Raw genomic sequence first — 8402 nt, 5'->3', positions numbered from 1 at the left:
GCGGAGGCGAGAGTGGGGACGACCAAGGCGAGTGGGAGTCCGACGGTGAGGGAGAGGAAGGCAACGACATCTTCTCCAGCGAAGGGGAGGAGGAGGAGGTTGAACCTCCCCGCCCGGAGGGGCGATCCAAGCTAACGCATGATCCAGCGCGGGGACGTGGCAAGGCGACTGCACCTGTTGGGCAGTCGTCGAAACACCCTCGGACTTCTCCTCCTCCGCCGACTGGGAAGGCTCCCAAGCACCCACGAGCGACGCCATCCAAGCCGCCCAAAGTTCTGCCCAAGATGAAGATAGTTGTTCCTACCATTTCCAGGTAATGATAAAAACTTGCTTTCCTTTGTCGACCGTGGACGGATCCTTGGTCGATTCACTGAGCCAACTGACTGACTTTTGAGATTTGCAGCGGTGCTACTTCTGAGGTTTCCGCCAGGAACGACGACCAAGAGATGGAGGACGCTGTCACCTCCAACCCTAGTACGATTGCTGACGTCCTGTCTTTGAGTCGACTGGACCTTTATTGCGATTCTGGTCGATTGAATGTTTCTCTTGCAGCCCCTCCTCATGTTATCGACCTCCCAGATGACAACGACAACGAACCGCTGAGGATGAGGAGGAACAAGAGGTCGTCGGCTGACAAGACCCCCCAACCTACTCCGGCGTCTGAGGCCATGGCTCGGGATGGTGGCGACACCACTCGGGTTTCTGTGACTTTCGCCAACCCTCTGTCGAGTGTGCAGCCTTCGGCGTCGACTGCGGATCCACCTTCGCTTTTTGCTGCGTACCCCGTCCCTGAGGACCAAGCGGCTGCTGCAAAGGAGGCTATACGCCAGGCGGGAGTCATGATGGAGCAAGTGAACATGGCTCGGGAGGCCAGCCAAGCAGCCTATGACGCGAGTTCGGCTCTTCAGAGCAACGTCCAGGTCAGTCGACTCGATACTTGATCGTTTGAAGAGTCTCTCTTTTGTTTTCCTGAAGATCATTTGTATCTGTATCTGTACACCCACTGGGTGTGTCTGCTAATTCTTGGACGAGTGGGGGCACGCTAAGTGCACCCACTGGGTGTAGTCCCCGAGACTACGGTGGACTGCTGGCAGTCGACTGTAGTCTTTACATTGTGTTGTTGTGTCTGTATTTCTTCACTCGGTTTGGTCTGGCCAGGTCGAGTGGTACTGTATCTGGTCGACTACAGGCAGTCGACTTTTGCTCTTTCTTTTTTTTTGGTCGAACCAGTGGGGGCACGCTGAGTGCACCCACTGGGTGTAGTCCCCGAGACTACTGTCGAATGTTTTTGATTCGGCTGTGGTCTTAGAAACGTCCCCATTGTCTCTTAGTTACTTGGAAGCAACTTTATTTGGACGCCTGTCGACTGATTTTTCTTTTTACAGAAATCTTGTGAACTTGTAGCTCGTTATACTGAGTTGGAGAAGCAGAAGATTCAACTGAACCTTGATCTGGAGTTGGCCAGAACAGAGCTGAAGAAGGTCAGGGACGGCGCCGCAGGTAGGACGACTTTGTCGACTGGTTTGTTTTTAGGCTTGAGAACTCTTCTGCTGTTTCCGAATCAATCATCATTTCTTTCGCAGAGACACTGAGCGAAGCTCTAGCGAAGAAGGATCAGGATTTGGCTGCTGCCCGCAAGGAGGCTGATGACAAGATCGCTCTGGCTGAACAGAAGCTGGCTTCGGTCGACCAATTAGAAAAAGATAATACCAGGTTGCAGACCGCTCTGAATGAAGCCAACAGGCTGACTGCAAATTGGAAGAAGGAGAACCTCCTCTTGGGCGAGAAGATGGAAGGCATCGCTCGCAGGAGGGACGACCTGGAGAGCTACTTGAGGAGCCTTGCCAAGAAGTTGTACATCAAGCTCGAAGGTGCCCATTCAGTTCCGACTTTTTTTTGTGTCGACTCAGTCTTATGAAAATTGACTTATCCTTGGATCGTGTATGCAGAGCTTTGCCAGAACTTTGAAGAGGAGACTGGGCGGATTGAAACAGGTTTGGATCCGATCAACTCTCCCGTGAAAGATGAAGCTGCCATGAATCTGCTCCGACTGGAATCCCGCATTGACGGCGTCGTGGATTACCTGGCTCGGCTGAAGGCTGCCATGTCACGGATCGACCCGACACTTTGGCCAGAGTCTACGCTCCAGAACGATCTCGAGTCTCTGATGACTCGACTCAACAGAATCCCTGACTGAGTGCAGGAGTGGAAGAAGTCTTCTGCTCGGTGCGGCGCTGATGTGGCACTATCTCTGGTCCGCGTCCATTGCAAGGAGGCGCGGGAGGAGAAGCTGGCCGCCATCCAAGTTGCCAACACGAGGAAGCACAATTTCCAGGACTTCATGGAGACCTTCATCGCTGCTGCCACCCGTATTGCAGACGGGATTGATCTGGACGAGTTCGTCGCCCCTTCCAGTCCTCCTCTTCCTGAGGAATGAAAGAAAAAAAACTTCTATGCTTCACTTTGAATTTGCCTCGGAATGCCGAGTGGATCTGTAACCGTTGAACCTCTGCCTTGAATTTGCCTCGGAATGCCGAGGGGAAGTGTAATAGTTAAACTCTGCCGAGCCGAGGGCTCGAATACTTTGATCTGAGGTCTGGGACCTTTTAGGCTTTATCTGAACTTGATTTTTGTTGAACATCTTTGTGGATGATTCGTCGAGTGGAACTTGGTCTCCACTCGAAGGAGAAGGTGACGGTCGACTCACACCCTGTTACTGTAGAGTGGAACGGAGCGCACATTGTATTTGTGGCGAAGCTCTCCAGGAGAAGGTGGCGGTCGACCCACACCCTGTTACTGCAGAGTGGGACGGAGCGCACATTGTATTTGTGGCGAAGCTCTCCAGGAGAAGGTGGCGGTCGACCCACACCCTATTACTGCAGAGTGGGACGGAGCGCACATTGTATTTGTGGCGAAGCTCTCCAGGAGAAGGTGGCAGTCGACCTGCCCCTCGTCGTCCTTGAGGAATGAGATGTGTTTCATACTTAGGCGAGCACTGGGCTGCAGCTAAGCCCCCGAGTGGGAGGTTTGCTCTCACTCGGTAGGATTTTGTTAACACTTAGGCGAGCACTGGGCTGCATCTAAGCCCCCGAGTGGGAGGTTTTCTCTCCGCTCGGTAGGATTTTTTAAACTTAGGCGAGTGTCTGACTCCAGCTAAGTCTCTTCGTGGGAGAACTTAGGCGAGTGCTGAACTGCAGCTAAGCCCCCGAGTGGGAGGTTTGCTCTCCACTCGGTAGGATTTTTCAAACTTAGGCGAGTTCCTGACTGCAACTAAGTCTCTTAGTGGGAGAACTTAGGCGAGTGCTGGACTGCAGCTAAGCCCCCGAGTGGGAGGTTTGCTCTTCACTCGGTAGGATTTTCAAACTTAGGCGAATGGCTGACTGCAGCTAAGTCTCTTAGTGGGAGAACTTAGGCGAGTGCTGGACTGCAGCTAAGCCCCCGAGTGGGAGGTTTGCTCTCCACTCGGTAGGATTTTTCAAACTTAGGCGAGTGTCTGACTGCAGCTATGTCTCTTAGTGGGAGAACTTAGGCGAGTGCTGAACTGCAGCTAAGCCCCCGAGTGGGAGGTTTGCTCTCCACTCGGTAGGATTTTTCAAACTTAGGTGAGTGTCTGACTGCAGCTAAGTCTCTTCGTGGGAGAACTTAGGCGAGTGCTGAACTGCAGCTAAGCCCCCGAGTGGGAGGTTTGCTCTCCACTCGGTAGGATTTTTCAAACTTAGGCGAGTGTCTGACTGCAGCTAAGTCTCTTCGTGGGAGAACTTAGGCGAGTGCTGAACTGCAGCTAAGCCCCCGAGTGGGAGGTTTGCTCTCCACTCGGTAGGATTTTTCAAACTTAGGCGAGTGTCTGACTGCAGCTAAGTCTCTTCGTGGGAGAACTTAGGCGAGTGCTGAACTGCAGCTAAGCCCCCGAGTGGGAGGTTTGCTCTCCACTCGGTAGGATTTTTCAAACTTAGGCGAGTGTCTGACTGCAGCTAAGTCTCTTCGTGGGAGAACTTAGGCGAGTGCTGAACTGCAGCTAAGCCCCCGAGTGGGAGGTTTGCTCTCCACTCGGTAGGATTTTTCAAACTTAGGCGAGTGTCTGACTACAGCTAAGTCTCTTCGTGGGAGAACTTAGGCGAGTGCTGAACTGCAGCTAAGCCCCCGAGTGGGAGGTTTGCTCTCCACTCGGTAGGATTTTTCAAACTTAGGCAAGCACTGGGCTGCAGCTAAGCCCCCGAGTGGGAATCTGGCTCTCCACTCGGTAGGATTTTTCAAACTTAGGCGAAACGGATTCGCAGCTAAGTCACCCACTGGGGGATTTCGGATGCAAACAAAAGTGACAGTAATTATTGGAACACTCTTATTTCTGATAAAAATGAACTTCAGGAGTTTTTCTTATTACATCTGGTATAAAGGCGAACTCAAGTGTAAAATGATGAAGCTCTAACCCCTCAAATTTCTTCTCTAGCTTTCGCACTGCACTGCAATAACCAGTCATTGCCGGACTTCTGACGTCCCACTCCTTCATCACTTGATTAACCACCAAATCTGAGTCGCCATAGACCATGAGGCGACGGACGCCGAGTGAAATGGCCATGCGCAACCCATACAAAAGTGCTTCATATTCTGCTTCATTGTTGGAGGAATCGAAGTGAATCTGGAGAACATATCTGAGCTTATCTCCTCGGGGGGAGACTAGGACTACCCCAGCACCGGAACCATTAAGCATCTTGGATCCATCGAAGAACATGGTCCAGTGCTCCGAGTGAACCTGAGTCGGTAGTTGCTGTTCAATCCACTCGGCGATGAAATCTGCGATCGCTTGGGACTTGATAGCCTTCTTTGCCTCAAACTTGATATCTAAGGGAAGGAGTTAAATCGCCCACTTGGCCACTCGACCAGTTGCATCTCTGTTGTGCAGAATCTCTGACAGTGGGGCGTCGCTGATGACTGTAATGGAGTGGTCAGAGAAGTAATGTGCAACCTTCTTTGTTGTCATGTAAATCCCATATACAAGCTTCTGGTAATGGGGGTATCTTTGTTTTGAAGGGGTCAAAACTTCAGACACGTAATAGACTGGGCGCTGAACTCTGAAGGCCTTTCCTTCCTCTTCCCGCTCGACCGTAAGTACTGTGCTGACAACTTGTCCTGTGGCTGCAATGTAAAGCAGCAAAGGCTCTTTGCTGATTGGGGCAGCAAGCACCGGCTGGGTGGAGAGCAGAGCTTTGAGCTCTGCAAACGCTGCATCAGCTTCTGGAGTCCACTCGAACTTGTCAGACTTCTTCATCAGTCGGTAAAGAGGCAACGCCTTTTCACCGAGACGAGAAATGAATCGACTTAAAGCGGCCAAGCAGCCTGTAAGCTTTTGTACATCGTGCACGCGTACAGGACGCTTCATCCGGAGTATGGTGCCAATTTTCTCAAGATTGGCGTCGATCCCTCGTTCGGAAACGAGAAAACCGAGTAACTGTCCACCTGGAACTCCGAACGTGCATTTTGATGGATTGAGCTTGATATCATACCTCCTGAGGTTGGCAAAGGTTTCAGCGAGGTCAGCCCGCAGGTCGGAACCTTTCCGGGACTTGACCACAATATCATCCATGTATGCCTCCACATTCCGACTGATTTGAGTGAGTAAACACTTCTGAATCATTCTCATGAACGTGGCTCCGGCGTTCTTGAGGCCGAACGGCATGGTGACGTAACAGAAGCATCCGAATGGAGTGATGAAAGCTGTTTTGATCTCGTCGGGCCCATACAGACGGATCTGATGGTACCCGGAATAGGCATCTAGAAAAGACAATCTCTCGCACCCCGCAGTCGAGTCGACTATTTGGTCGATGCGAGGGAGAGGAAAATGATCTTTCGGGCAGGCCCGATTGATATGCTTGAAGTCAATGCACATGCGGAGTGACTTGTCCTTTTTGGGGACCATGACGACATTGGCGAGCCACTCGGAGTGGTAAATCTCTCGGATGAACCCTGCTGCTAAGAGCCGAGCCACTTCCTCGCCAATGGCTTGCTTCTTCTAGACGGCGGACCGTCGAAGATGTTCCTTCACAGGCTTGAATTTTGGGTCGACTCGTAGACGGTGCTCAGCCAGCCCTCTGGGAACTCCAGGCATGTCAGAGGGTTTCCATGCGAAGATATCCCAGTTCTCACGGAGGAGCTGGATGAGCGCTTCTTCCTATTTGGAGTCGAGCGTCGTCGAGATGTGAGTCGGAGCAGCGTCGGGGTCGGTCGGGTGAATGTGGACTGTCTTTGTATCACCAGCCGACTGAAAAGCCGATTCTGAAGCAGGCTTCTTGGCTCGCAGCAATTCACTCGGATCGGCAGTCTTTTGATACTCTTTCAGCTCGACCACTGCCATTTTAGCGTCAGCGATCTTTGAGCCTTTCTGAAAGCATTCTTCCGCTTTCTTTCGGTTGCCGGTAACAGTGATCACACCTTTGGGGCCAGGCATCTTCAGTTTGAGATACACGTAACATGGTCGAGCCATGAAGCGTGCGTAAGCTGGCCTGCCCAAAATGGCATGATAAGCACTCTGGAAGTCCACAACCTCGAATGTCAACTTTTCCTTGCGGTAATTCTTTGAATCACCGAAAACCACATCAAGAGCAATCTGGCCGAGTGACTCGGCTTTCTTCCCAGGAATGACTCCGTGGAAGCTCATGTTACTGGTACTGAGTCTGGACATCGGAATGCCCATTCCTTTCAAACTCTCAGCGTACAGTATGTTCAGGCCACTGCCGCCATCCATCAAGACCTTGGTCAGTCGAGTGCCTTCGACAACTGGGTCGACCACCAAAGCTTGCCTCCCAGGGGTGGCAATGTGCGTCGGGTGATCTGACTGGTCGAATTTGATGGCAGTCTGCGACCACTTCAAGTAATTGGGTGTTGCCGGGGCAACCATGTTCACCTCACGGTTAATGACTTTCAGTCGACTCTTGCTTTCGACATCGGCAAAAATCATCAGGGTGGAATTGACCTGGGGGTATCCATCGTCACTGTCTTCCTTGTCCTCAATCCTGTCAGGCTCTTTTTCCTTATCTTTGGGCTGCTTGCCCTGGAACTGCTGGATCAGGAGCCGGCACTGTCGAGTGGTATGCTTTGGGTAAATAAAATTACCCTCTTCGTCTTTCTTGGTGTGGATGTGACATGGTAGGTCCAAAACATCATTCCCATCTTGATCTTTGACTTTCTTGGGCTTCCAGGTGCCCTTGGGTTTCCCCTTGAAGTTTCCCTGGGCAACGGCCAGGGCCTCCCCAGGAGCGGCTGGCTCGGCCTTCCGCTTCTATTTCCGACTGGAATTTCCTCCGATTTCTTGGGAGACTGCCTTGAGCTTGCTGCTTCGGAGTCGGTCTTCGTCTTCACCATTAGCATACTTGGTGGCGATCTCCATCATCCGATTCAGAGACATCTCTCCAGTTCGACCGAACTTCAGATTCAACTCTATGTATTTAACGCCTTCTTTGAAAGCGCAAACTGCTTGATGGTCTGGCACATTCTCGACCGTGTGGTGCAGCGTGATCCACCTCTGGATGTAATCCCTCAGTGTTTCATTCGGCTTCTGCACGCAAGACCGCAACTCTGTGAGGCCTGCAAGTCGTTTGCATGTTCCTTCAAAGGTCGTGACAAACACTCGGGAGAGGTCCTCCCAAATGTAAATGCTGCTGGGTGCCAACTGATTCAGCCATGGCCTGGCTGAGCCCTCCAACATGAGAGGCAAATGCTTCATGGCCACCTCATCATTGCCACCGCCAATCTGTACAGCCACTCGGTAATCTTCGAGCCAAGTGTCAGGCTTAGACTCACCGGTGAACTTGCTGACTCCAGTCGCCAGCCTGAAATTGGGAGGAATCACTGCGGCCCTGATGGCAAGACTGAAACACTCCGGTCCTGAAGCATGTACCCTGCTGCTGACAGGCGCATCTCCGTTGTGGCCTTCTCTATGAGCCCTGTTCCTGTCAACCAAACCTTGAATGAGGATAGATCTCGCATCAAAGCCTGGGTCTCTAGGGTCGACTGGAATCCTCTGCCCAACACTATGAGGGCGTCTGTCATCTTGCCGCCGAGGCGCATACGACCCACTCCTCGGGGGAGGGGTTGGCACTCGACGTCGACCATCACGATCGAACCGGTGATCATACTGCTCGTTCCTCCTGTACTGATCATGCCGGTCACCACGTCCCTCACGCCTCGGGGGCGATCTTGGGCTGTGAGCCGACTCGACTGTATCGGTTGCGACGGATCGACTGTGGATCCTGTTCCGCGACTGTGAGACGGCGGAATTCTGATTTCCCGCCGCCCGGAGCAACGCTCTGATCTGCAACAAACCTCTGCCAGCTTCTGACTGGGAGGGCTGAATTGATTCTGCTATACGAGCTGCAGCGGCCAGATTCTAAACTGGGGTTCGGTATACC

Source organism: Triticum urartu, chromosome 3A (genome assembly GCF_056163025.1).
Source record: "Triticum urartu cultivar PI428250 chromosome 3A, HENAU_Tu73, whole genome shotgun sequence".
In the NCBI taxonomy this organism is placed as follows: Eukaryota; Viridiplantae; Streptophyta; class Magnoliopsida; order Poales; family Poaceae; genus Triticum; species Triticum urartu.
Note: the sequence above shows the minus strand (reverse complement) of the source record.